At 37.7% G+C, this 27,354-nt stretch overlaps 1 long non-coding RNA gene across 1 annotated transcript; it reads right to left on the reverse strand.

The window, feature by feature from the left end:
* Window positions 1-27,354, reverse strand: LOC125755309 (uncharacterized). Its single transcript, XR_007411426.1, has 3 exons — window positions 26,632-27,354; window positions 1,352-1,409; window positions 1-409 (listed from the first exon to the last, which is right to left on the reverse strand). It is a non-coding gene; the product is annotated as an uncharacterized LOC125755309 (long non-coding RNA).

Genomic DNA, 27,354 nt, shown 5'->3' on the forward strand with positions numbered 1-27,354 from the left:
TACATATACATATATTCCTACTCATCTCTGAATCTTTGCTGTTTTTCCTCTATCTGACTAGAAGCCATTTTTAAAAAGATTTTATTTATTTATTCATGAGAGACACACAGAGAGAGGCAGAGACATAGGCAGAGGGAGAAGCAGGCTCCATGCAGGGAGCCCGATGCAGGACTCCATCCCTGGACCGTAGGATCACGTCCTGAGCCAAAGGCAGATGCTCTACTGCTGAGCCACCCAGGCGTCCCCATCTTTTACTCTTTAACAGTCTATGTGAATACACCGTGTGATGAGCCCTTTCAATGATCAAACATGGTATAACTCGTACTGCGTTATTTTTTTTCCCAAACCATTTAAGAGTAAGTTGCAGAGATGATTGCTTTTTATCTCTGAATATTTTCATGTCCATTTCCTAAAAAAGGAAAAGCTTCTATATAAGCACAGTGCAATTATCAAAATCAAGAAATTAACATGAATATAATAGAATTATAGAATATATAAACTGCAGACTTCATTCAGATTTGTTTTTAAACAGCTTTTATGGAGGCTCTAAACAATTAATGTTGTATCTAGCCACCGCCCCTCCCCCCCCAAAAAAATCCAAGGTCATGTGTTGCCTTTGGTGATAATATATCTTAAATCTTCTTTAATTCACTTTCTGAATCTTTGTCTCTTATGATATTGATATTTTTGAAGAGTAGAGTCAGTTATTTAGGATAATGTTTCTCAATTTGGATTTGTCTAATGTTTCCGTAGGATTAGACTCAGTGTATGATCGGTTGGTGGGAATACTATAGATCTAATGCTGAATTCCTCTTAGTACCTTCTGTCAGAAGGCACATGCTATCAATTAGTCTCATTATTAGAGATACTAACTTTGATTATTTGGTTAAGGTAGTGTCTCCTGGTTTTTTCCCCTGCAAAGTTATTATTTTACCCTTTGTAATTAATATGTATCCTCTGGATAGATACTTTGACACTATGCAAATATCCTGTTACTTCCCTTAGAGTCTACCTTCTAGTTTCAGCATCCACTGATAATTTTGGCTTGAGTCAACTGTTATTGTGAGGGTTGCCAAATGGCAATTTTCTAATCACATCATTCTGCCTACATTTGTTAGTTGGCTTTCTGGGGGAAGAAAGAGCTTCCATCCTCATCTTTTTTTCCTATCAGTGAGGACACATGGACCCCCTATTCCATGCAATACTATCTTTATTTATTTTGATATTCACATTGTGCCAGATTTGGCCAGTGGGGACCACTTTAAATTGGCGTTGTGTCCTTTTGGCATGTCCACACCACTCCTTTGAACTCTTTCAGACTTTTTGGCATAACAGGGTGTTTCTGGCTTACCTTGTACTTTTCTTTCTTTAGCCCTGGAATCAGCCATTTCTCCAAAGACTCCTGGTACCTTTCAATGGACAATGGAGAATGTTATTTAGACACCAAGATCTGGATGTCAGGTAATTGCAACTGGGTTGTCTTAGACTTTTAGGCCTTTTCAGATAACGGAACTAGGAAATTGAATATGTATAAGAATATTCTTATATACATGTATTAACAATTTTACATCCTACTTTCAGTTCTAATTCTCTTTTATCATAAAATTTATTATCTTCTAATATAGTATATATTTTTTCCTTATAATATTGGTTAATATTTGTTGCCATTTTTTTTCCTACTAGAATTTAAATTCCACTATGGTAGGGGCTTTTCATTTGCTTTGTTTATGAACACATCCCAAGCAGCAAGAACAGTCCTGGGCTTAGTGGTTATTTGTGAATGAAAGAATAAATTCATTCCAGGGAAAACAAAAAATGTTTAGGAAAGAAAATACAATTATATTATATAGTTCCATTGGAAATAGTACTTCTATAGTTAAACACTATAGTAAATTAATACTGAATATTGATATAGATAAAATTATAATAGAAGTATATTGTAAAGATGGAGGGAAGATGAAGGAAAACAAAATCTTTATTTTTTAGACAGTAGATAATGCCTAACATTGAAAAAAATTTTTGTTTCTTTTTGTTTGTTTCTTTGTTTTCACTATGTAGTTGAGTGTCAAAAGACACAGGGAAGTTGAAGATAATTGTGAGAAATCAGGAAGTGGGTGGTGGAGAGGGTTTAGAGGACTACATTTTTATAATAAGTAGAACAAAACTACTTGATTTATTAAATTAGATGCATTTGGTTTAAATACCTTTAATATATTCTCTAACCATTTCCCTCCATATATAAAATATACCTTTGATGAATAATAACATAAAAAGATCTTGAAAGAAATACCATAAATGAATGACTATGTGAATATACATAAATTAATTTTTCTGGAATCTTCTCTAAAATATATCCTTTCTTTAAGGCAAGTCGACAAAAAGCTGTATCAATGGACAAGAGTTTTTATGCTAGACTGCACTTTGGCATGGAACTCTCTGCCTCTATTGATGAAATTTTTTGTCTTATTTAAATGTTGTTGAGACTGTCACTTGTAAACAGTATGAATAATTTTTCTTCTCGGGATGCCTGGGTGGCTCAGTGGTTGAGCATCTGCCTTCGGCTCAGGTCAGGATCCTTGGGTCCTGGGATTGAGTCCTGCATCAGGCTCCCTGTGAGGATCCTGTTTCTCCCTCTGCCTATGTCTCTGCCTCTGTGTGTGTGTGTCTCTCATGAATAAATAAAGAAAATTAAAAAGAAAAGAGTTTTTCTTTTCTTCTTACTATCAGATATTGTGTATTTCTGCAAAGCAAGTGGTTTGGTTTATTTTATGAAATGGCAACCCAAAAAGCTGACATTGTTTCTCTGTAGGGTATTAGAAAGTTCAGAGACAAAATTCTCACATCTGTGGCAAGTGTACAGGATCTCTGAGTATGTATCTTGTTTACTAGTTGGTGCCCTCCTGCTCTAATTTTCTCCTTCTCCTGAGTTTATCACATATTTGTCATAAGTTGCATTGTTTTGTAAACTTGATTAAATCTGTTGAAAACAAAGAAAGGTATAAATAAATAATGACTAATTACATATATTTTTATCCACGAAAATAGGGAATTATTTTTGAGGTGTTCCTAAACCCTAGAGGTAAAAGATGTATAAACTTTTTAAATTACTTGCTTATTTGGAACTTGTTTTACTTTTCTCAACTTAGTTAACATTTTCCTAATCTTGCTTATAATTACATTTTGAAGGAGACATTTAAGACAATTTGAAATCAATGTGTTTCCTATTTATTTAAAAATTATAGGACAATAGATTTTTGGGTTAGAAATGGTGGTAGTGATTTTGTAATATAAAATCCTATAATGAGCTACTCATTTGATTCCAGGTTTCTTTCTCTTGTTCTGTTGGAAAAGCCTTTCTTTAAGCTGAAGTACACATATACACACACACACAATCTTTTCTAGAACTTTCTCTGCAGTATATAATGTGCTCAGCACCAGGAAAGCTCAAGTAAATAAAATAAGCTCCTTCAGTGAGCTACTCTCTGAAACCTGTTTCCTCATGTGTCAAATGGAGATAATAGCAGCACCTATCACACACACAGAATTTTGGTCTGAGTGTTCAATGAATTAATGCATATAAAGTACCACCACACTGTTACGTGCTCACTAGGTGTTTACTGCTGCCATATATTTGACAGGCTTGTTGCTAACATCAAGTGAAAGTACTTCGTAAAGTTCAAAGCACTATTAAAATGTAAGGACATGCCAGTAAATTAAATCCTAGTAGTGTTAGGTTATAACTACAGTTGCTTGAATACTTTTTTTGTCTATGATTCTACTTGGAAGCATGTTAATTGTTTATGTAATCACTTTTTTTGGAAACCACATACAGTTTTTTTTCCCGCATACAGTTTTTAACATGTATGTTATTAACTTTCATATTTAACCCCTCATTTCAGTGTAATACCTTTCTCAATCTTCATCCTGACATTGAATGCATTTTTTCTTATTTTCCTGTTTTGTGTGTTGCATAAATGTTATAAATATCCTATTATTAACAATTATTTGATTCTTTTGGGCAATCTACTTTTTTTTTTTTTTTTAAGTAGGACTATCTCTCCATTTTGTTTGGAAAGGACTTTTGTTTGTTTCTTTTTTCTTTTTTTAAGATTATATTTATTTATGAGAGACACAAGAGAGAGGCAGAGACATAGGCAGAGGAATTAGCAGGCTCCTTGCAGCAAGCCCCATGCAGGACTCGATCCCAGAACCTTGGGATCCTGACCTGAGCCAAAGGCAGACGCCCAACCACTGAGCCACTCAGGTGCCCCAGGACTTTTGTTTCTTAATGTTCCTTAGACCCGTAGGAAGCAAAAGACTAGCTAAAGCCTATGTAAAGCCCTGTGTTGTGACATTTAAGTAAAGGTTATCTCCCGCCTGCATTGTTCTGGCCAGCAGTCTGATGTGTGGGATGCTGAGCTAGCATTTGAGCCTGAGGAAGGCCTTGGCCTTTTATTTTTTTTTTTTAAGGTATTTTTTTAAAATTTTTTTAATTTATTTTTTATTGGTGTTCAATTTACTAACATACAGAATAACCCCCAGTGCCCGTCACCCATTCACTCCCACCCCCCGCCCTCCTCCCCTTCCACCACCCCTAGTTCGTTTCCCAGAGTTCGCAGTCTTTACGTTCTGTCTCCCTTTCTGATATTTCCCACACATTTCTTCTCCCTTCCCTTATATTCCCTTTCACTATTATTTATATTCCCCAAATGAATGAGAACATATAATGTTTGTCCTTCTCCGACTGACTTATTTCACTCAGCATAATACCCTCCAGTTCCATCCACGTTGAAGCAAATGGTGGGTATTTGTCATTTCTAATGGCTGAGGAATATTCCATTGTATACATAAACCACATCTTCTTTATCCACTCATCTTTCGTTGGACACCGAGGCTCCTTCCACAGTTTGGCTATCGTGGCCATTGCTGCTATAAACATCGGGGTGCAGGTGTCCCGGAGTTTCATTGCATTTGTATCTTTGGGGTAAATCCCCAACAGTGCAATTGCTGGGTCGTAGGGCAGGTCTATTTTTAACTCTTTGAGGAACCTCCACACAGTTTTCCAGAGTGGCTGCACCAGTTCACATTCCCACCAACAGTGCAAGAGGGTTCCCCTTTCTCCACATCCTCTCCAACATTTGTTGTTTCCTGCCTTGTTAATTTTCCCCATTCTCACTGGTGTGAGGTGGTATCTCATTGTGGTTTTGATTTGTATTTCCCTGATGGCAAGTGATGCAGAAGAATGAAACTAGACCACTCTCTTTCACCATACACAAAGATAAACTCAAAATGGATGAAAGATCTAAATGTGAGACAAGATTCCATCAAAATCCTAGAGGAGAACACAGGCAACACCCTTTTTGAACTCGGCCATAGTAACTTCTTGCAAGATACATCCACGAAGGCAAAAGAAACAAAAGCAAAAATGAACTATTGGGACTTCATCAAGATAAGAAGCTTTTGCACAGCAAAGGATACAGTCAACAAAACTCAAAGACAACCTACAGAATGGGAGAAGATATTTGCAAATGACATATCAGATAAAGGGCTAGTTTCCAAGATCTATAAAGAACTTATTAAACTCAACACCAAAGAAACAAACAATCCAATCATGAAATGGGCCTTGGCCTTTTAAATATCTGAATCAATCGTAGAACTTAGAACCCAGGTGACTTCTAGAGTGCACCATTCAGTCTTCTTGTCCATATTCACTGAGGAGTTTGGTATTAATTGGAGGAAAGAAACCCTCAACAGAACTCATAATTACTGAATTTGCACCTATTGTGATGTTGAGCATTTTGCATCAGAAAAGCCATCTTCCCCAAAGCTTGTGATGCTGTTATGAGAGGTAATTCAGGGAGTGAGAAATAGTTCCCACTTAATTTGAAGTTACTGGGATTCTTATTACACTGAAAGGCATAAATCTGTGTCTTGGAGCACTGGGCTTTGGACATTTGTTCCTCTCACCCTCATACTTTCAAATATTGCCAGTTCATCTAGGCAAACTTATTGCTATAATATGGATCTTTTGCTCCATTTCATGCAGATTCCCCATAATTCTCACATATACATATTCCTATTCATCTCTGAATCTTTGCTGTTTTTCCTCTGACTAGAAGCTATTTTTTAAAAGATTTTATTTATTTATTCATGAAAGACACACAGGGAGAGGGCCAGCGACATAGACAGAGGGCTATGCAGGGAGCCTGCAGTCCCTCCTCCTGCAGGGAGCCTGATGTGGGACTCCATCCCAGGACCCTGGGATCATGACCTGAGCCAAAGGCAGACAGACGCTCAACCACTGAGCCATGCAGGTGCCCCTAGAAGCCATTTGTTATGCCCTCTCTACCTATACTAATCTACTCAAGGAGTTTCCCTAGGTAAATCTCTTCAAAATGATCTTTTTTACTTTCTTGTTTCCATTGGATCATAATGTTTGTAATGTACATTTTATAACATATGGATTGTTTCATATATATAAATGTTCACTTCCAAAATAATTAATCCAGTATTAATTAAACACAAAATTATTTGACTTAACTAATTTATAAAATAAGTGAAATCGCCATTTTGATATATGAATTTTTAAAGACTTTAATTTTTAAGAGTTTACAAAAGATGTTATATACTTCCTTAATTAAACTTTTGTATCAAAATAATTTAGCCGCCTTCTGGTGGTTTAGGATCAGAAACATTTGTTTTTCCCTGCTATAAATTACCCCAAGACTGTTATCAATTGTTATTATTTGAGGCATAAGCATCAAAAAAGACCTCTATTTCCCATTTAAACCTCTGCTCCTAAGATTTAATCAATCATTTATTCAGTTAGTGTTTATTAATCACTGTATTTCAGTATTATGTTACTTAGGAAAATAGTAGAGCAGACATTAATCTCATAGTACTTTTGGGCTAGCATACTTATAGTCTAGATGCTAAACCAAAATCACATAAATAAAAATACAAATTCAGACTAAATAAGCTCCAAGAAGAAAAAATAGAGGAGGGATGTGAGGGAGTAGGTACAAAGATAACTGATTTAAAATGATATGTGAAGGAATGCCTGTGGAGAGAAGGGACATGTGAGTTGAAACCTGAAGAATAAATAAATTTTTGCCAGAAAAAAATGTGGGAATTGCATCTCAGCCACAGGGAAGAGCATGTACTAAACCCCCAGTGTGCAAAAGATCTTGGCACATTTATGGAATGAAGAGAAGCTATGTAGCAGGGGAGCTGTGAGCGAGGGAGTGATGTGGAGTTGATAGGGCCGGATATAATAAGGTCTCTTTGGCTATTTTATAGATTTAGATTTTTCCTAAGTGTACATGGAAATAGTGACCAGGAAAGTAAGATGTTACACATATTTTAAGATCTCTGGCTGCCTAGGTTAGACAGGTAAGGGAGAAAGTCCCTGAAACAGGTGGATTAAAAGGTCCAGGTAGAGGTGCCACAGAATAGCCCTGGCAGCAGAAGTGCTGAAAAGTAGACAGATTCAGGTTTGACTTTGGAGGGATGAGTAAAGGATTTTCTGATGGACCTGATATGGGGGTGAGGGAGGAGAGGTCAGTGCTGACTTACATTTCAGGGCATGTATTGGTCCACAAGCTCTTCAGGAGCTTCCTGGGTTTACTCTGGGGCCAGCCCCCATACACGGAGGGCACAGTGAGACCATGCGGGTCACTTATTAAACCAAGCAATGGAACTTAAAACAAGGCTTGTCTTGGGCAGCCACAAGGTGAGTAGATCTCTACACTGTCCCAGCAGAATCTTAGAAGTGTATATAGAGGCCTTAACTGGATTCAGTCATGTATCCTGTCTGGATGGTCTCAACATGACATCATTAACTCAAAGCTATGTCCTTGGGCCAGCCTCTGGGAGCAAAGAAGGCAAGTGGAACACACATTCCAAGGACAAGGGAGGGAGTGAAGAGCCTCTGATCACTGGGGTCCAGCTCGTGGGTGAACCCCAGTCACATCTTCCCCACGACCAACAGCTTCTGTAAGAATACATACAAACAGACTGTAGAACCAGCAGGCATGGCATTTCTTGATTTAACCATTAATCTGTCACCTGAAGCCTCACTTTACTTACTTTCAGATCCGTGGTGTTATCACCAAGGTTTGAGGCTCCTTGAGGTCTGAATTCTAGACACAGGAGCATCCAACTGTAGAGCTTAAACTCTTTGACCCTGGGGACCAACGCTCATACTTCTGAATCATCTTAAAGTGCTGTTCTCAGCACAGAAAGTAGGTGCTTACCAAGTTGATTTTAAGTTAAATAAGTATGGTTTAATTTATGCCAGCTGCTTCCTTGAAAATTTCCTAGATGATAAGGATTATGTTTTATAACCATTTTTCACTCTTCTTAATGGTGGGCACATCCATAAATCTTTAGTGAATTTACCCGGACCCCTAAATTTGAAGCGCATGTTCACTGTTTGTCCTCATGGGATATTGAAAGTGGGACAGAAGAAAGAAGACTCATGAATCTCAATGTGCATCAGAGCAAGAATTAGGCATGCATGCACATTATCATTGCTCCTGGCTCTCTTTTTGGGTTCTGCCCAACTGTGGAGAGATTATGTTCTTATCTTCTTTCCCTGCCACTCTGGAAATTGTGCAGGGCACTGTTAAAGAAAAAAAAAATCATTCCGATACCTGTTAAAATAATAAGAGAGACTTTATTCAGGACAGTTGTGATAGGTGTCGAGACTTTCACAATAGGAGAGAGTGCTCAGGCTCAACTCTGAATACAACAAGAACAAATGAAGGTGTCTAGCCAAGAGGCAGGTGAAGGGAGTCAGTAGATGGAACATTTCTGAGAGGAGACAATAAGGGCAGGGAGCATTCTTGCTGAATCTGGTAGTGTCTGTTAGTCAGACACTGTGTGCAGACACAGGAGTCAGAGACTCCTGTAGAGTCTCGTGAAGGCAGGCTGGGGGGTCATCGATCACCTGTTGGATGGTGAAGGATGAAGAATCCGGTCTGAGTCTCTCTAAACTGACTTAACAAAATTCTTGCTTAGACAGCAATGCAGGCCTCATTGAGGTCAGGAGACCTCATTGAAAGGGGGCTATGGGGAGCCTGACTCAAATTTTGCCAAGGAGGGTTTTCATCAGCAGGCTCTGCCTGCGGGGGCATGAGCTTGTCATCCACAGCTGTCAAACTGGCGGAGGAAGTCTTGCATGCAGTCTAAGGTATTCTCCAAACAACATTATCAGTGATAAAACTGACGCCGTTACCTCCAACTGTTAGATTGTCAAGTTTGTTTCTCCAATGGCTCAGAACTCAGGTGGAGAACAGAGACTTTACTGATAATTCATGGGCTCTCCAAGAACCCCAACACATATGTCTAGATATGCTGATGCGCTTGTAACTGTGATCTCCTAGAGCGTAGGAAGAGAGAGTTAAGTATAGGACAACATTATCACCAAATTGTACCAGGCCCTATGTTAGGTTTCTTAGACATATTATTTCATCATAGTGATACCGAAGAAGTCAACAGCACCATAAAATCCATAGAGGTACCAGATATTGTGTTCTAGCTTTTCCTTAAAAATTAATATTAGATTAATTAACATATGGTGTATTATTAGTCTCAGAGGTAGAATTTGTTTTGTTTGTTTTTAAAAACATGTCAGCTAGTCCCAGGTATTAAAAAGGAGGACCCCAAAATTTTCCATACCTTCTATTATTGCACTCATCTCTGTCATATTGTGCAAATGAGTGTCAGTTTGGGATTTTATATACTACTCAACTTGACATCTCAGATGGAATTTTGCTAAAGTGTAATGCCAGGTAAATGCAAATCAGAAACTTTGTGCAACCAACAGTTCATTTCACTTATTCTGGAAAAAAAACCCAGGAATCCTCTGTAGACTACCTTCATTGCTTTAATTATCCCTATTTAAGATACATTTCAGATTTTCTTGAAAATACCTTCTCTGAAAATTATGTCACCAAAATGAGGTTTCTTAGAATATAATATTGAGATGATTCAACATGGGACCAAATTAAAATACAGCAAATGATTAGACAAACTACTGTCTTAGAGAAAACAATTAGCAATGATTTGGACTATTAAAATCATTACAATTTTTTCCCACAATTTTATCTTTTCTCTGAGAACTATTTCCTTCCCTTTCATAATTGCAAATGACTGGTTTCCCACTTTTGTGCTTCCTTTCTGCAATATTTTGTTTGCTGACTCAAGATGCTACCCTTCCCTCACAGGTCCTTCTGGGTTCTCAGAGCAGCCTTAGACATAAATCATTATTATGTATTGAAAGTATTAACATTAGCTTAGTCTTTACTCAGTAGATTCATGTCTAGGAATAAAGTCAGTTCTAATACAATCATGTTCCCAAGAAACCTTGCGTTATTAAGAATCACAAGTAAGAATGATTATAGGAAGGGAAGTTAGAGCCTCAACAATTTCAGAATTACAATTACAAGATTATATTTCCTACAGGAATTTTAATCAGACAGGTATTTGGAAACTACTAATAATTTGTATTTATAATGTAAAAATTAAAGATTAATCTACAGAAACAGAAAAAAAATTAGATAAAACATTCTGAGTAAGCCCTGTGCATTTGAAATGAGAAAAATGAATGAATTTCTAGGTTACCATTGTGTTAATAATTATTATAACCCATGTGATACTAAAGACCAGATTGAAACTAGATGTTTGAAAAATACATTGTCAAAGTTAATTATAACATTTGTAACTGGCAATGGTTTTTAATTATAAGTAAAAAACAAAAAACAAAAAAGTAAAAAAAACAGGGAGGGAGGGGGCTTAAGAGCTGTATGTAAATGCTTGACATTTTATTTTGTTTATTTTTAATTTTTTAAATTTAAATTCAATTTGCCAACATATAGTATAAACATATAGTATAGTATAGTATAGTATAGTATAGTATAGTATAGTATAAACATATAGTATAGTACTCATCCCATCAAGTGCCCTACTTAGTGCCCATCACCCAGTTACCCCATCCCTCACCCACCTCCCCTTCTGCAACCCTTTGTTTCCCAGAGTCAGAAGTCTCTCATGGTTTGTCTCCCTCTCTAATTTTTCCCACTCAGTTCCCCTCCTTTCCCTTATAATCCCTTTCTGTATTTCTTATATTCCACATATGAGTGATATGATGATTTTCCTTCTCAGATTGACCTATTTCACTCAGCATAAAAGCTTCTTATAATTAACAGCAGTTCATGTATTAAAAATCAGGGTCATCATGAAAATTGCAGTGGAAATGAAATGCTGGTATAGCTCAAATAAATTACAACAAATATTATACATATATATATATATATATATATAGCCATTCATTGCAGCACTTTTTATGACAGAAAAAAATAAAAAATAACCTAAAATTTCAATAATAGGAGATTGACTAACTACATTTTTGTAAATCCCTATAATGTATGTTTGTACATGTAATGCATGTATTCATGGTATATTATTGACAAAAGCTTATTATAGAATAACATGTACATCATAATCCCATTTTTGAAAATTTATGTTAATTTTCCATTGAAAGTGTCTAGAAACACACATAATGAAATCTTCAGACCAGTAATCTAGAATCCCTTCATTTTGCTTGTCTCTTTTCTATAATCAATATGGATTACTTGGCTAAGATTTATAATTGGAACAATTATAATTAATTAATTATTTCCTACTTAATAAGTAATTGTAAAAGAAATCATGTTCCCTACAGTACTACAGAAATTGAAATAGAGCTTTTGGAAATGGAAAAAAAAAACCCTCAGCCATAATGACAAAATTGTTTATAAGTGTCTTATAACTTAAGTTATAAGACACTGTCTTAATAACTGATCCAGCACAACATTATTATAGAAAATCTCTGAAGGACAGAATGCTGTATAGCACTAATCAGTGCATAGTTTATAGAATGCATTTAAGTTGAACTACTTAAATTCTATTTTTTTCTTAAGGGAAATTAAAGAAATATTATGTAAATAGAAAAGTATATTGTTAATGTTCTCCATAATTGAAAAGCCAAGCTAGAAAGAAGGGTCAATAAATGTGGTGTGGTATGGTGGCTTTATATGTTAGCATGAACTTTTTATTTTTATTTTTTTAAAGATTTCTATACTTAGAAATTTCTATACTTAGACTACTTCTCTACACCCAACGTGCGGCTTGAACTCACAATCCTGAGATCAAGAGTTGCCTGTTCTGTTAGCTGAGCTGGCCAGGCGCTCCACGCACGAACTTTTTAAAAACAATCTGACACTCAGTTTTTTGGCCTTTACCATACTCTAGATTTGGTGCCATGTGAGCAAGACAGGATGCCTCACCTCTAACATCTCACTAGCTAGTGAGAGAGAAAGAAACATCCAGAACTTCACGATGTGTTAAGCAGAGCGATTGAGTCTAAGTGCTGTGGGAGCAGAGCCAGCAGTGATGAATTCAGCCTGAGGTGGGAGATTTCCCTGAGAAGGTGAAATTTGAGTTCTGCAAAGAATGAGCAAGACTTACTAAGTGAAGATTGTAGAAAGGGCTTTCCAGGCCTATGGAACAGCGAGAGCAAAAGAACAGAGTGTGAGATGTGTCATGGGAACACCGGTTATTCAGAGGTGTGGGTAGGTTTGTGTCATAGAGTACAGATGAGGGGATGTGCAAGGAGCCAATCAGTGCAAACCTTTAGCTATGCAAGTACAAAATGGGAGAGGCTAAAAAAAAAAAAAAAAAAAAAGACATGAAATCACAATTCTGAAAATAAAGGTGGATTGTTTCTGTCACTTAAAATCTGTAGCAGAAAGAAAAGCAGAGTTTATTGAGTCCCTATTGTATGCCTTTATATCTGCTGTAGCATTCAGCCCGCATATCAACCTTAAAAGGTAGATTACTCTCAATTTACACCTGAGGAAATGGACACTACAGAAATCACCCTAGTTTCTGGAAAGATGAAGTGTAGCAGTAGGGTTCAATCAAAGTTCACACAACTCCCCAAGCTGGTACTCTTCCCATTATACCCTTCAGTCTTTCTGAAACACCCGACTCTCCTATTACAACAAACAGGGGGACTCATTACCACACAGATCACCCCCACCACTACCACCATCCCCAAATAACCTGGTATATTTGGAGTTAAAAATCAACTGAAGAGAGATGAAATGTGCATGTGAAAACTTTCTAGATCATTCTGCCCTATTCAGCATCCCTTATGGGATTGTCACTGTGATGTGAATGCAGAAATTTGCTGCTTTGAAAGCCTCGATATTTCCCCATTGTAGCCCACAGCTGTCTGAACACGGTGGTGTTTCTTGAGCTGGCAAGGGGGGAAAAAAAAGAAGCTCGTTTTCTGCAGTGTGTGAATCTGCACAAAGGTATTTATCCCAAACAGCTACTCTCCCCTTTACAAAGGACTGATTTGGAATTCAGGTTGGTTGCGATGCCACAGGTGTTTTGGATTTGGATGGCAGCCTCTGAGGGGGGCCTGATGAGCTGTGTGTGCTGCCTGCCTGGCTGCACATTTGCCAGGCTGAGTAAGCCCATTCATCCGGGAGATGGCCCTGGAGTTGAAAGATGTGAGGCCCAAATGCCTTGTCACTTGAGTTTGCCTGTTTTCCTTTTTTCCCTCCTCTGCTCCCTGCCAGGAGTCTCCACAATGTAGTACTTCAGGAGGAGGGATGAATGCCAGCATCTGCCAAGGCATTAAGATACAGATCCTGCTTCTTCAGTTGACTAGATTAACATATTAAACAGCCTGTTCTGTTAAGATGTTTTCAGCTAAAATTAGTATTTCCTTTCTTGTTATGCTAGTTGTGATTTCACGGGGTTGTTTATCTCCTGGCGGAGCTCCCTCCCGTCTTTCTCTGCTCTTGTCATCTTCCGCACTGCTGCCAGACTGATCTGCTGTAAATGAAAATCTCCTCATTTTTCTTCCCTGGCTTAAAATTGGTGCGAAGTGAACTCATCCTTCAACGGTCAGCCACGCTGGGCCCCCCCATGCAGAGGGGGCCACTTTCTGGTCTAGCCAGAGCCTGTGCATACCTCACAGAGGGGTGTTCGCACAGTATTTGCAGTTATTTGTTCATTATCACTTTCTCTTTCTAGTTGATGCTTGAAGGAGCATGTCTTTTTTCACTATTTTAGTATCAAAATCTCATGTGTGGCCAACTCATCGTAGGTACAAAGAAAAGATTCGCTAGAAATATTAAAGGGTTAACTAAGTAGTAAATGAATTAAAAAATATTAAAAGAGCGATTGGTAGTTGTGAGAACCTAGCAGAAGGTGAAGGGGGGAGGAGCTGGGAGGCAGGCTATCTCTTATCCACTGTAGCACCTGATAAAGGGTAATGGAAATGCCTGGAATTTCCTTAAAGTGACATGTTTAGGGGCTCCTGAATGGCTCAGGGGTTGAGCGTCTGCCTTTGGCTCAGGGTGTGATCCCGGGGTCCTAGGATTGAGTCCCACATCAGGTTTCCCATAGGTTGCCTGCTTCTCCCTCTGTCTTTGTCTCTGTCTCTGTCTCTGTCTCTCTCTCTCTCTCTGTCTCTTATGAATAAATAAATAAAATCTTTTTTTTTTTAAACTGACATGTTTAGATAGTAGCCTTTGAAGCAAATTTTCCCTGTTTTTAGACAATTCTTGGTGTTGATTTTAATTCGTGGAATATCTCAGGGGTTGTCAGCTTACAAGTGTGTACAGAATGCTTTATGGTGATAAAAATGAGTACAAGATGAGACCTAAGAAAATGTATGATTAATAGAGAACATGGTTTGTGTCTAATCCCCCTTTACCCTAGAGCTTTGTGGAAGGATCATCCTATTTTATGGATGATACTTAGGATTTTTAAAAAATCCATTTTTCTTAAGATAACCCAAATGTCGAAACTGCCTTTCTTCTGAGGCTTTTATGGTTAGTGAAAACTCCAGATAAAGCAAAATTATTCAATCATATTTTATAGATCTCTCTGAATTGCCTTTTCCTTCCTCTAGAGGACTATCTAAGAGAAAATTTTCCATTTTTTCCTACCCAACATTTACTCCATTTAAATAATAGAGAAAATGGTAGGGTGTACTTTAAAACATCAGTGTAGATGGGAGACAACATTTCCAAATTAAAAATCTTAAAATTTAATTTTAGCTAGTTGTAATAATGCCTAATCCTATCAACATGATGTATGTATATTTAACATATACACATATATACGTTATATACTCATATATATGACAAGCAATTGGCAAGTTGCAAAATAGATATTCAAAGGATTACTGGTAAAAGAGTGTCATACAGCCCAATCATTTGAAAATGGCGTGAATTATATACAGGTAATAACATTTTAAATTGGTGATAACTATAAGACCTTAAGTTATCCCAACATTCCTGAAGTAAGAGAGAGAAACATGATATTTGATGATTGGTACCTAAACTTGAAAGTCTTCTTTAACCATAATTTGAATAATTACTCTCTAATTTAGAGAAATTATTTTGTGTCTTGTTAGTACCTCTACATTCTTCAGCTAACTTTTTTTTTAAAGATTTTATTTATTTATTCACAAGAGACACACAGAGAGAGGCAGAGACATAGGGAGAGGGAGAAGCAGGCTTCTCATAGGGAGCCTGCTATGGGACTAGATCCGAGGACCCCGGGATCATGCCCTGAGCCAAAGGCAGACACCCAACCGCTGAGCCACCCAGGCATGCCTTCAGCCATCTTTTTAGAACAAAGAGAGTTGAGCTATTTATAAGGTAAGTTAACATGGACGCTAAGGAGAGAGTTTATTATTAAGGCCTAGAGGTGACTGAGTGGAAAGACATGGGACCTGAACCAAATTCATCCCCAAAGGGTCATTGATGAAACTAACTTGAAAACAATCAAATTAGTTTTACATCAGATACATGAATGAATGTTCTTGACTTAAAGGCCTTGTTTCCAAGAAACATGTAAAAATGTCAAATTTCTAGCTTTGCATCCTTTTTCCAAGAAATCATGGCTCATTATGCCTTTCCTTTGAGATGAAGATTCATATGTCCATGGGGCCCACTCAACCTCTCATTTAAGTCTCAATCTGAACACCAAAGACTAATAGTTTAATTCCCCAAACAATCCTCTTCTGTTCCGATCTTAGAAGAAGCATCCTTCACTCAGCTCTCAGGCCAAAAACTAATATGAGTTCATCTTGATACTTTCTGCTTTCTTACCTCCACATCTACTCCAGCACTTCTTAAATACCTACTAAACATTTCTTAAATATTTTCTCCTACTCCCACCACTGCCTTAGTAGCAGCTACCATGACCTACTGCCTAGGAAAGAGTGTTAAATAGAATGGCTTTCTTCTCCGATTCCTTGTGCAAACTCCAGCTGAGCTGTCTTTCTGAAATGCAGATTCAGTTATGCCATTCTCCCTCTTAAAATCCTCCAGTGTTTTTGAAATTATTTTTAGGATTAAAAATAAATTATTAAATATAGGTCAAAGGCCCTGAGTGGCCTGGCTTACCTCCCCTTTCAACTCATCCCATCTCACTGAGTCCTTCACACCTACCAAGCTACCTCTCTCTCTCTCTGGACCTTTGAACTTGCTCTTTTCCCATCAGGAAAGCTCTTCTGTCTCCTTGTCATCCAATAAACTTTTATTCTCCCTTCAAATTCCAACCTAGCACCCATGATCATGACCACTCACCCACTCTCATAGCACTGTGCAACTCTCTCTAATGACACTAACTATAATTATAACTTTAGATCTGTCACCTTTACTGGGCTCTCTCTAAGCTTTTTGAGAACAGGTACAACGTCTGGTTTTGTCCTCTAATGAGTCTTCAGAGCTTAGCCCCATAGTCAGCATGTTCTGCATTGTCAATATTTATTGAATGATATTGGACCTATTAGCCAGTACTGACATTAGAGATAATCATTTTCTGAGTAATGATAAATATTCAGAGAAAGAAAGTTTTTAACATAAGTGCACTAAATAGATCTGTACTTTTATTGCCCATGTATGGGGTTGTCAATGTACTTCTTGCCTTTGTTTGTTTGTTTGTTGTTTGTTTGTTTGTTTTACAGACTTTATTTATTCATGAAAGACAGAGAGAGAGAGAGAGAGAGGGAGAGGGAGAGAGAGAGAGAGGCAGAGACACAGCAGAAGGAGAAGCAGGCTCCATGCGGGGAGCCCTATGTGGGACTCGATCCCGGGGCTCCAGGATCACGCCCTGGGCCGACAGCAGGCACTAAACCACTGAACCACCCAGGGATCCCCTACTTCTTGCCTTTGTATCCATTCAGCAGACCTTGCACGTTTGGATTATTTGGCTTATGTTAAGTCTTGAAATATATTTTTGTCTGCCTCAACTTATTATACATTTTAATTTCTCAGAATTGAAAGGTAATTCTCAGAAGTGTCAATCACTGGGTACAATGGATTCATTAAATGACATACATGGTATGGGCTTGAGATTTAGAACCAGATCTGTTTGGCTTTGATTCCTAGCTCTGCTATATATTACATATGTAAACTTGGGCAGTTGACTTCATATCGTCTGTAAAATGGGTTTTATAACACCTATCTCATGAGAAAATATAATTACAACTCTTCCTATTTAATAGGTACTGAATAAAAGGTCTTCATTATTCTTGCTGCCTTATCTTCCTCCCAGATAATCTTCATAGTTGCAAAGACATACCAATTAGATTACCACCCCTACTTTATGTTCCATCCAAATGAAATATATGTTTTAAAACTGAACTGTAACTGAATTGGAGATAGAGAAAAAGGATGAAAGGAGGACAAATATGCCGATCAATAGCCATGAGCACCCTAGGTTAATGCCTTGTAAATGAGCAGAAATAAAAAAGTGTCATTTCTTTGATGTAGTGGTTACCTGAGTTCGGTTTGCTTTTAATTTGCTCAAGTTATTAATAAAAATCTCTCCTTTCAGAGTAATTAGTTGTGTTTATTTGCTTCTTAGAGGGAAGGTGTTGGAGGAGTTCGTCAAGGAGATGAGACCTCTGGTTGACTTGTGAGCTTGATTCAGCAATGAGTCTCCTATACCCTCGCCTATACCCTATACCTTATACCCTAGGAATGTATGGACTGCTCACTGTTCCCACCATGGGAGCCCGTTTTCAAGGATGCAGTCTTGTGAAAGCAATGTGTTGTTGAGACCATCTGGACTGAATAAATGACTGAACCTAACTTCTCTGCAGTTTTAGGATTCTGGAGGGCAGGTGTGGAAATCTATCCATCTTGCAGCTGCCTGAGACAAGCCTTGAATCAAGTGCCCTTGCTTATTAAACCTGCCACCTACCTGTGTGGAGTGGTCTGTCTCTTTGTTCCTTCCTCATCAGCTTGGAGCCAGTTTCAGATTTCATCCAGGAAGCTTCTGAATTTCCAAACCAACTGAAGGATGCCTTCATGTTTTGTGCCGTAATTCCTTTCAGTATGCTCTTTTAACTTTACTTACTTTAAATAGAAATGATAAAGTAGATACTGCAAACATAGTAATCATGTTAACTCCTACTTTAGTTTAAAATTAAAAACATGGCAAATGCCTTTATGAGAGTGCTCTTTGATGGTGAGGAGACTGAGGTATTATTGAGATGTCTAATTTTATTAACAAACTATGCAGCTGAAAACAATATCATCAATCATTTTTCTATTCTTACCTTTAGGGAAGACTGTGCCTAGACCATCTCAGCAGAAAGATAGCCTGGCTCATTGTTTACAAAATATTGTATGTCAAAGACACTTTTATGGATCAAAGCCTGGGGAGCTTTGCTTTTCTTGGTTCTTTTTCTTCCAGAAATAATCATTACCTTTCTATACCTATTGGTTAGCATGTGACTATGAAATATTGTAGATGGATTTGTTAGTAAAGGGGGAGCATAAGATTATTCACCAACCAATGAAAAGTATTATAAGACCTAATGAAGTAGTACACCTCTGTCCTCAGAGAAGAAATAATTATTAAGTATGAAGTCAGTATATGATAAAGGCATTACCCTTTGACCTTGTGTTACCTATTATTTTAAGGTAATAAAGATATGGATGTAGTTTTCACAATGAAATAATACACATATGTGTTTTAAAGATGTATCAATGGGCTATAAAAGTCTCTCTTCACAAGCATTAATCTCTATAAATTCTTCTGTGATTTATACACTACAATAATCATAATCTCTATGGTTAACAATTATTCAGTGCTTGTTATGTGCCAGATATTATGGTAATTATTTCACACACATGTAACTCTAGTGATGTTTTGTTGAGGCAGAGATGTATATGTTGTGTTTCTTAGATGAGAGAAATGAAATTTGGAGAGATCAGGTGAGTGTCCCAAGATCTCTGCAGCTTAGTTTGTGAAGGAAGTATGTTTTTGAGTTCAAGTTCACTTGATTCCAAAGCTTTGATCTTGGCAACTAGTCAGAAATAAGCAGAAGAAAGCTGATGGGAGTCTAATGCGTGACTATTTACAAGTAATACTATTCTTTTATGTATTTCTTTTTTTTTAAAGGGGATGTATATTTTTTAAATAAATTATTTTATTCATGAGAGACAGAGAGAGAGAGAGAGAGAGAGAGAGAGAGAGGCAGAGACACAGGCAAAAGGAGAAGCAGGCTCCATGCAGGGAGCCTGATGTGGGACTTGATCCCCGGACTCCAGGATCACGCCCTGGGCCAAAGGCAGATGCTAAACCACTGAGCCACCCATGGATCCCCTCTTTTATGTATTTCTGTGAGCATTTGATTAACATAAGCAACATGGATTTAGTAAGTTATTTACCTCTGTTTTTTCTCTGAAAGCTTTTCCATATGACCCTTTCTGCTTGTGAGGGTTACTGGGAGTGAATAATATCCTCTGAGGTTATTTAAGCACTTTGTTGCCATGGAGTCTGTAAGAATGCCCAGATTAAGAGAAATCGGGATGGGTGAAAATAGTTGCTGCTACATAAATTAAATCACTCAGTCACTCATTAATTCAACAAAATGTCAAGAAACTATTATATTCCAAGTAAAACTTTAGATTAAACACATACACACACACACACACACACACACACACACACACACACACACACACCCCAGCATGCATTCTCTGTCCTTTACAAACTCATACTCTAGTGTGTATGGCAAGAGAAGAATGGATTAAGTATGTAAAATAATGATTGCAATAAGATACATCTCAAAAGAAAAACATGAAAAAAAGTACTCTGTGCACACTCAGGAGAGAGTGTTTCACTGGTTAGAGTTTCAAGGAATTATTCTAGAGAAAGTTATAGTTGAGTGTGAGATGGAGTTCCTCAGCTGACATGGACAGGTGAGAGGTGATGGGCGTTCCAGAAAGAGGAAATATATGCAAAAGAGTCTGGAGCCTGTTAGTTGGGTGTGGCTGAAATGTAAGGATCAAAATACCCACCCACTTATGCACACCTTGGACTGTTCTAGACAAAAGACCCCATCTGCCATGACCTGTTTCCCTGTCTCTGTCACCGTCTCTCAGTTTAATTAACAGAATTGGCTCATGTAATTGTGGGATTGTAGGAGCTGACAATTCTAAAATCTATGTCCAGTAGGTCAGCAGTCTAGAAATTCAGGTAGGATTTAATGTTACAGTATTAATCCAAAATCTGCAAGGTGAGTCTCTATGTTGCAGTCTTGATGGCAAATTGCTTCTTTCATGAGAAACCTTGGTCTATGATGTTTAGGCCTTCGGTTGACTGGATGAAGCTCAGCCACATTACGGAAAGTTATCTGTTTCACTCAAAGGCTATTGATTATAAATCTTACTCACTTCTGAAAAATATCTTCAGGGCAACATTTAGACTGCTGTTTGACTAAACACTGGGCTGCATAGCCTAGCCAAGTTGGCACATAAATTAACCATCACCCCTGCTAAAGAAGAACCAGCTTCTTCCTCTTCTATGTGTTGTTGCCTTTTTTCTTGCTAATACTAAGCCCAAATCTTATATAGATACAGAGCACGGATCACTTCCTTGAAGCCCAGATGGACGGGGAATCTAGGAAATATAATCTTTAGCTTTCCAGTCTTTAGAGAACTAGGAAGGCAAACTAGAAGTGATTTAAAATGGGTGTTAAATAAGTCAACTAAGCTCACTTTCTGCTACTTAGCATCCATTCAAACTTTTAAAACAAGAACAGGAACAATAAAAGCAAGAGCAATAGGCGTGCCTGGGTCCCTCAGTTGGCTAAGCATCTGCCTTTGGCTCAGGTCATGATCCTGGGATCCTGGGATTGAGCCCCACATTGGGCTCCCTGATCAATGAGGAGTCTGCTTCTACCCCTCCCCCCACTCACGTTCTTGCTCTCTCTCCCTCAAGTAAATAATTTTTTTTAAAGCAAGAACAACATGCTTAATGCAATTCAACTATCTTTTTTAGTTTGTTTGTTTGTTTGTTTTGAGAGAGAGAGCATGCGAGTGCATGAGAATGGGGGGAGGGACGAAGGCAGGGGGAGAAAGGATCTCAAGCTCACTTTGCTGAGCACTGAGCCTGAGGCAGGGCCCCCTTCATGATCATAAGATTGTGACCTGAGCCAAAATCAAAAGTCAGACACCTAACCCACTGAGCCACCCAGGCACCCCAACTATCCTTTGCTCAAATGAAAACTCACTTATTCTCTCTTTGAAGGGAAAGTCTCAAATTTCATCTGTTTCTGCATTTCTTTCTGGGTAATGTTCATTTCTACTTTGGGTTAGTTCATTTCTACACCTCGGTATTTTGTAAGCTGTAGAATAAATTATGATGTTATCAGCAAAGAATTTATCCTATATAAATTCCTACATAAATTACTAGGTGGAAGTTATATAGGAAAAAACAGGATTTCTCTCCTCTTTTTTTAAGGAAGGACTACTACACATAGTTGTCATTCATTTTGCAGCTTTTAATGAGCCTTTTTTAAAAAAGATTTTATTTATTTATTCATGAGACAACAGAGAGAGCGAGCGAGAGAGAAGCAGAGACACAGGCAGAGGGAGAGACAGGCTCCATGCAGGGAGCCTGATGCAGGACTCGATCCCAGGTCTCCAGGATCATGCCCTGGGGTGAAGGTGGCGCTAAACCGCTGAGCCACTGAGCCACCCAGGCTGCCCTTAATGAGCCTTTTGTTAATATTTGTAACTGGTCATGGTCCAAATTTATTATTTGTAACATCCTCCATCACTAGCTATTCTTTTTTTTTTTAAAGATTTATTTTTTTGTTTATGATAGACATAGAGAGAGAGAGAGAGAGGGAGAGAGAGGCAGAGACACAGTAGAAGGGAGAAGCAGGCTCCATGCCAGGAGCCCAACGTGGGACTTGATCCTGGGACTCCAGGATCATGCCCTGGGCCAAAGGCAAGCGCTAAACCGCTGAGCCATCCGGGGATCCCCATCACTAGCCATTCTTAAGTTAGATAACTATTCATGAATTTCTGGCCTTTCTTATTTCTAATATAATCATTCTAATGTAATTACTTCATTAAAAAGTGAAGTCTTTTTAATACTACTTTTTTAATCAAATGAGTTTTGATATATAACATTTCCATCATTGTTTATCCCAAAGTATTTTTTTAAGATTTTATTTATTTATTCATGAGAGACACAGAAAGAAAGAGGCAGAGACACAGGCAGAGGGAAGAGAAGCAGGCTCCCTGCAAGGAGCCCGATGAGGGACTCGATCCCAGGACTTCAGGATCATGCCCTGGGCTGAAGGCAGGTGCTAAACCGCCAAGCCACCTGGGCTGCTCTATCCCAGAGTATTTTTAAATATCTGTGAACATTTTTTTCACCCATAACATATTTAGACCCAATTTTTAAAAATTTTCCAAGTATATGGGAGTTTTCATTTATGTTTTTGATGCTGATTAATTGCACTGTGGTTACAGAATATGGTTGATAGTATATATTAAAATTTTTTGTATTGTATTGTATTATACTATATTATACTGTTATACATTTTTTAAAAAAAGATTTTATTTATTTATTTATTTATTTAGAAAGTGTGAGCAGGGGGGCGGGGCAGAGGGAGAGGAAGAGAGAATCCCAAGCAGACGCTGCATTAAGCATGGAGCCTGACACCAGGCCCGATCTCATGACCCTGAGATCATGACCTGAACTCAAATTAAGAGTCAGATGCTTAACTGACTGAGTCACTCTATTATATTGTTATACATATAAATGATAACTGAGAGAAGCATGTTGAAAATGTTCACTATGATCATGAATTTTTCAAATTTTCCCATAGCTCACCCAACTTTTGATTTGCATATTTTGCAAATTGTTATATCTTCTTAGTGAATTTAGACTTTTATCATTATGCAGTCACCGTCTGTATTTATCTTAGTGGTTTTCTATTGTTTTGCCTTCCTAACATCTGTTCTATATACCTATGTAGCTTCTTTCTTATGGGGAATCCATTCTTCCTATACCACCATTCTCAGTGCTAACTTGCATTTTTTCCTATAAAATTTTTTTTCTGTACTCTTAAGAATTCAACTTGCTTTAGTGTGCTTTACTGCTATTTGCAATGCTTTTATTTCCCTGTGGGTATTATTTTGGTCTTTAGTTGGTTTTCTCAGTTCTACAGTCTTCCGAATTCTTTTGTTTCTTCATCTCATCTTTGAAGTCTCTCATTGAATTCCTGTTGTTTTTTATATTCTTCTATTGTAGAAGGCGCTTGTAGGGAAAGTTCTTTTTTTTGGCTATGATTACTTCCTTATGAGGCTCTACATTCATCCTTTAAATAATATGTTTCTTTAATTTTACTGTCTCTTTTGTGTGTGTGCTGATGTTTTTAAAATTGAGGCTCTGCCATGTATTTTTTTGTTACTCATTTATAACACAACATTTTTTTTAATATATTCCTTCAGCTTTGATATAAAGTGAATGTTTGTTCCTCTTCTTGTAACTGCCTATGCCAATTTGGGGCTCCTATCTATGTTTTCTGGCAGAAAGGTTCAAGCTTCCTATCTTTTTCTAATGTAGAATGCAGCCCTGAACTTTGGCTTCAACAGAATATCAGGACCAAGTCTATATTTTTTGTATTTCCATCTTTTCTCTTCAAGCTCTATTTTGCCCCCCTATAATTCAGAGAGGGAGAAAACATTATTTATGTGTTCTATTCCTGGAGTTTCTAGGGAGTGGGATAGAGCAGAGAGATATCTTACTCAGAGATCTTTGTATCCTCGTGTCCTACTCATAATTCTTTGCTCACCCACCAGACTTTAACTTCTTTTCAGATTTTCTCATACTTACTTTTTCTTTTGCTTTTTTTTAAATAATAAATTTATTTTTTATTGGTGTTCAATTTGCCAACATACAGAATAACACCCAGTGCTCATTCCATCAAGTGCCCCCCTCAGTGCCCGTCACCCATTCACCCCCACCCCCTGCCCTCCTCCCCTTTTCTTTTGCTTTGTTAATTAATTACCTTTTATCTTGAACTTTCCCCTATAATAAGGTCATTATGACAGCCTCTGATAGATGTTTGCCTTATTAAGGGAATACTTAATAAAACTACATTGTAGATGACTGCAAGTAAAATTTTTGAGTGTTCCTGTGGTCATTTGTCTGGATTTTTCACATAGCCTTTCCTGGTTTCCTACAAATTGACTGGAGGTTTATTTTAGATGAGTTTCTTAGGGTGTGGTCTGTTTGTCTTTTTCCTTTGTTTATAACTTTTCTCTGAGGGGAGGTAAGGTTAGGAGCCTTTGAGTTATCTTGATCTTTGGCTATCTTTTTCAAGGATTTTTGCCTGAGTTGGTATTCCTTTTTTAAAAAAGTTGAAGCTGACATGCCAATTTCCTCTTTGTAGGGTCTGTTGTTACTAGCAGTTCCCTAAGATTTGGGAGAAATAGAAAAATTGTTATCTGGCCTCACCTTCCTTCTTACTTTGATATTGCTTAGGATTTTTAAACATGAGGTGGCTTTGCTATTTATCCCAATCATAAAATATTAATAATCTGGTTCAGCAGCAAGTGGTCATTTATCTGAAGTATGCAAGTTGCAATTCCATTTGGTGGCAGAGAGGAGATGAACCCAAGGTACTGATGTGTGGTTATGTTTTCCAATAGCATTATGATGCTACTGGGAACTAACTACATGTCTGGGTAAAAAGACAATTTATTAACATTCAACATTAACCTTTGCTTTAAGAGAAATACACATCAATTTATCATGTTTTTTCAACAGACACCCTAGTAACTGGAAGAGAAAAAAATTACATTATATTATACTGGACTATCAGAAATAAAAGGTAATCTGAGGATTTTAAGTGATGTAAGTGACTATAGAGATATTCATGCACCCAGGGACAATCAAGTTTTCCTCAAATTATACATAATAAAACTGAGAGAAACGAAGCATACATGAAGTCTTGAGAAGATTCCAGTAGGAAAACTGGCGCTGATTTTTTTTCTAGATGCTAAATTCTTTGCCCTTAAATTGCTGTTCTATTTGTGAGTAATCTATTTTTTTAATCTTTGTCCATATATCCACTGATCCAAGCCAGTGAACAGCTTTATACGATTCAACTCACTCTATTTGAAGTGAGAAATGGAAACAAGTAGAGAAGCTGAGTTGAAGAGCCAAAGAAATATGAAATAAATACTTGTAAGTAATTCAGTAAGTCTCAGGTCTAAGTATAATTCCTTTTTCGTATTTTAAAAAGTAAAGTTTTAAAAGATAGAATAAACATGGAAAATTCAAATGGATAATTACTAGCAGTAAAAGAAAATGAGTCATAGTCATTGGGAATATTAAACTTTATATTCTTATACTATCTTGATTATTAAAGGTCTACTTTCCAACCTCTTGTCTCATCCTCCTCATACTTAGAAAAGGTGGACAGACAAGAGAAAAAATATGTGTGATGTTCTTTCTTCCTTAACGGTAGCTGCCTTGCACCCTTAAGCCTCTACTTGTTAGAACACTACACATCTGTGCCACTACACATCCATGAGGAGCTCAGTCTCCTTCAGACTCTTTCCCACTCCCAATCTTTTTTTTTTTTTTAATTTTTATTTATTTATGATAGTCACAGAGAGAGAGAGAGGCAGAGACATAGGCAGAGGGAGAAGCAGGCTCCATGCACCGGGAGCCCGACGTGGGATTCGATCCCAGGTCTCCAGGATCGCGCCCTGGGCCAAAGGCAGGCGCTAAACCACTGCACCACCCAGGGATCCCCCCACTCCCAATCTAAATACAAACATATTCTAAATTCTCAGTGCCATCTGGGACCCTTGCTGTATCACATTGTATATCATATTTCTGTCTCTACTATTTCTGCCCAAATTTATTTAAGCTGTAAAATATAATAGAGTAAACATTAAAGACAGCCTGGAAGTGACAAAATAAGGAAAATAATGTCATAATATCAACATCCTTTATACTCTTGTGGACCATACTCAACAAAAGAAGCTCAGACTTCCTAGAGTCTTTTTCCTGTAATTATGTCCATCGTCTTCAGGGTCTTAGTTCCACCCCTCCCAACCCCAGCCTGTCCCTGAGAACACTGTTTTCCACACAAACTTCCCACTTGGTGACTGTTTTCTTCTACACTGGCCCTATTAGAGGCAGGATAGTTATTCTTGTTTCTCTACCTCTAGCCCATTGCTCCTTTGCCTCTAAAGAAACCCAACCAACAAACAGCAAACACTTTACCTGGTCAAAAGTCCCTTTCCAGCTTCTGCCTCAGATCTCTGTTTTCTTTTACTGAAAATTTCTTGGAAGTTTTGTTTTCCCTGCTTCTATCAGTTCATGTCTCACTCTGAGAAAACCATGGTACAAGCTTTCATAGGTGGTATGAAGCTGCTGTCATCAAAGTCAGCCTCTCTCTGACTTTCTGTAGCCAAATCAATAGTCAAGTCCGATTTCTCATCTTGCTCTGTTTTTGTTTCATTAGACAAGTTGACCTCTCCCTCCTTCTTGAAACCTTTTTTTCACTAGCTTGCAGAAATTTCAGCTCTCGAGGTTCTCATCCTATCCCACCAGTCTTTTTCCGTCTGCTTTTCGAGCTCCTATTTCTCTTCTCAAATTCTAGGTTTTTGGAGTGCTCCGATGATTTAGAATTTTTCTTCTTTCTAAATTCATTCCCTAGTTGATCACATGCAGACACTCGACTTTGAATATCATCCACTTGCCAATCATTCCCAACTTCATGTTTCTAGACAGCCCTCTCTCCCAAATTTCTGACTCCTGTGTTTTAACTGTCCACTCCATATCACGCACTCATCTCAAAACAGAGATCTTGATTATTTCCAAAAAAACTCTCGTACTATTTTCATCTTTGTAAATGTCACTTCTCTTTCTCCATTGCTCAGGCATCTCCCACATCCCTCTTCCCATCCATCAGCAAACTCTGTTGGCTCTACCTTCAGACTGTAT

The sequence above is a fragment of the Canis lupus genome, chromosome 6 (assembly GCF_003254725.2).
Source record: "Canis lupus dingo isolate Sandy chromosome 6, ASM325472v2, whole genome shotgun sequence".
Taxonomy (NCBI): domain Eukaryota; kingdom Metazoa; phylum Chordata; class Mammalia; order Carnivora; family Canidae; genus Canis; species Canis lupus.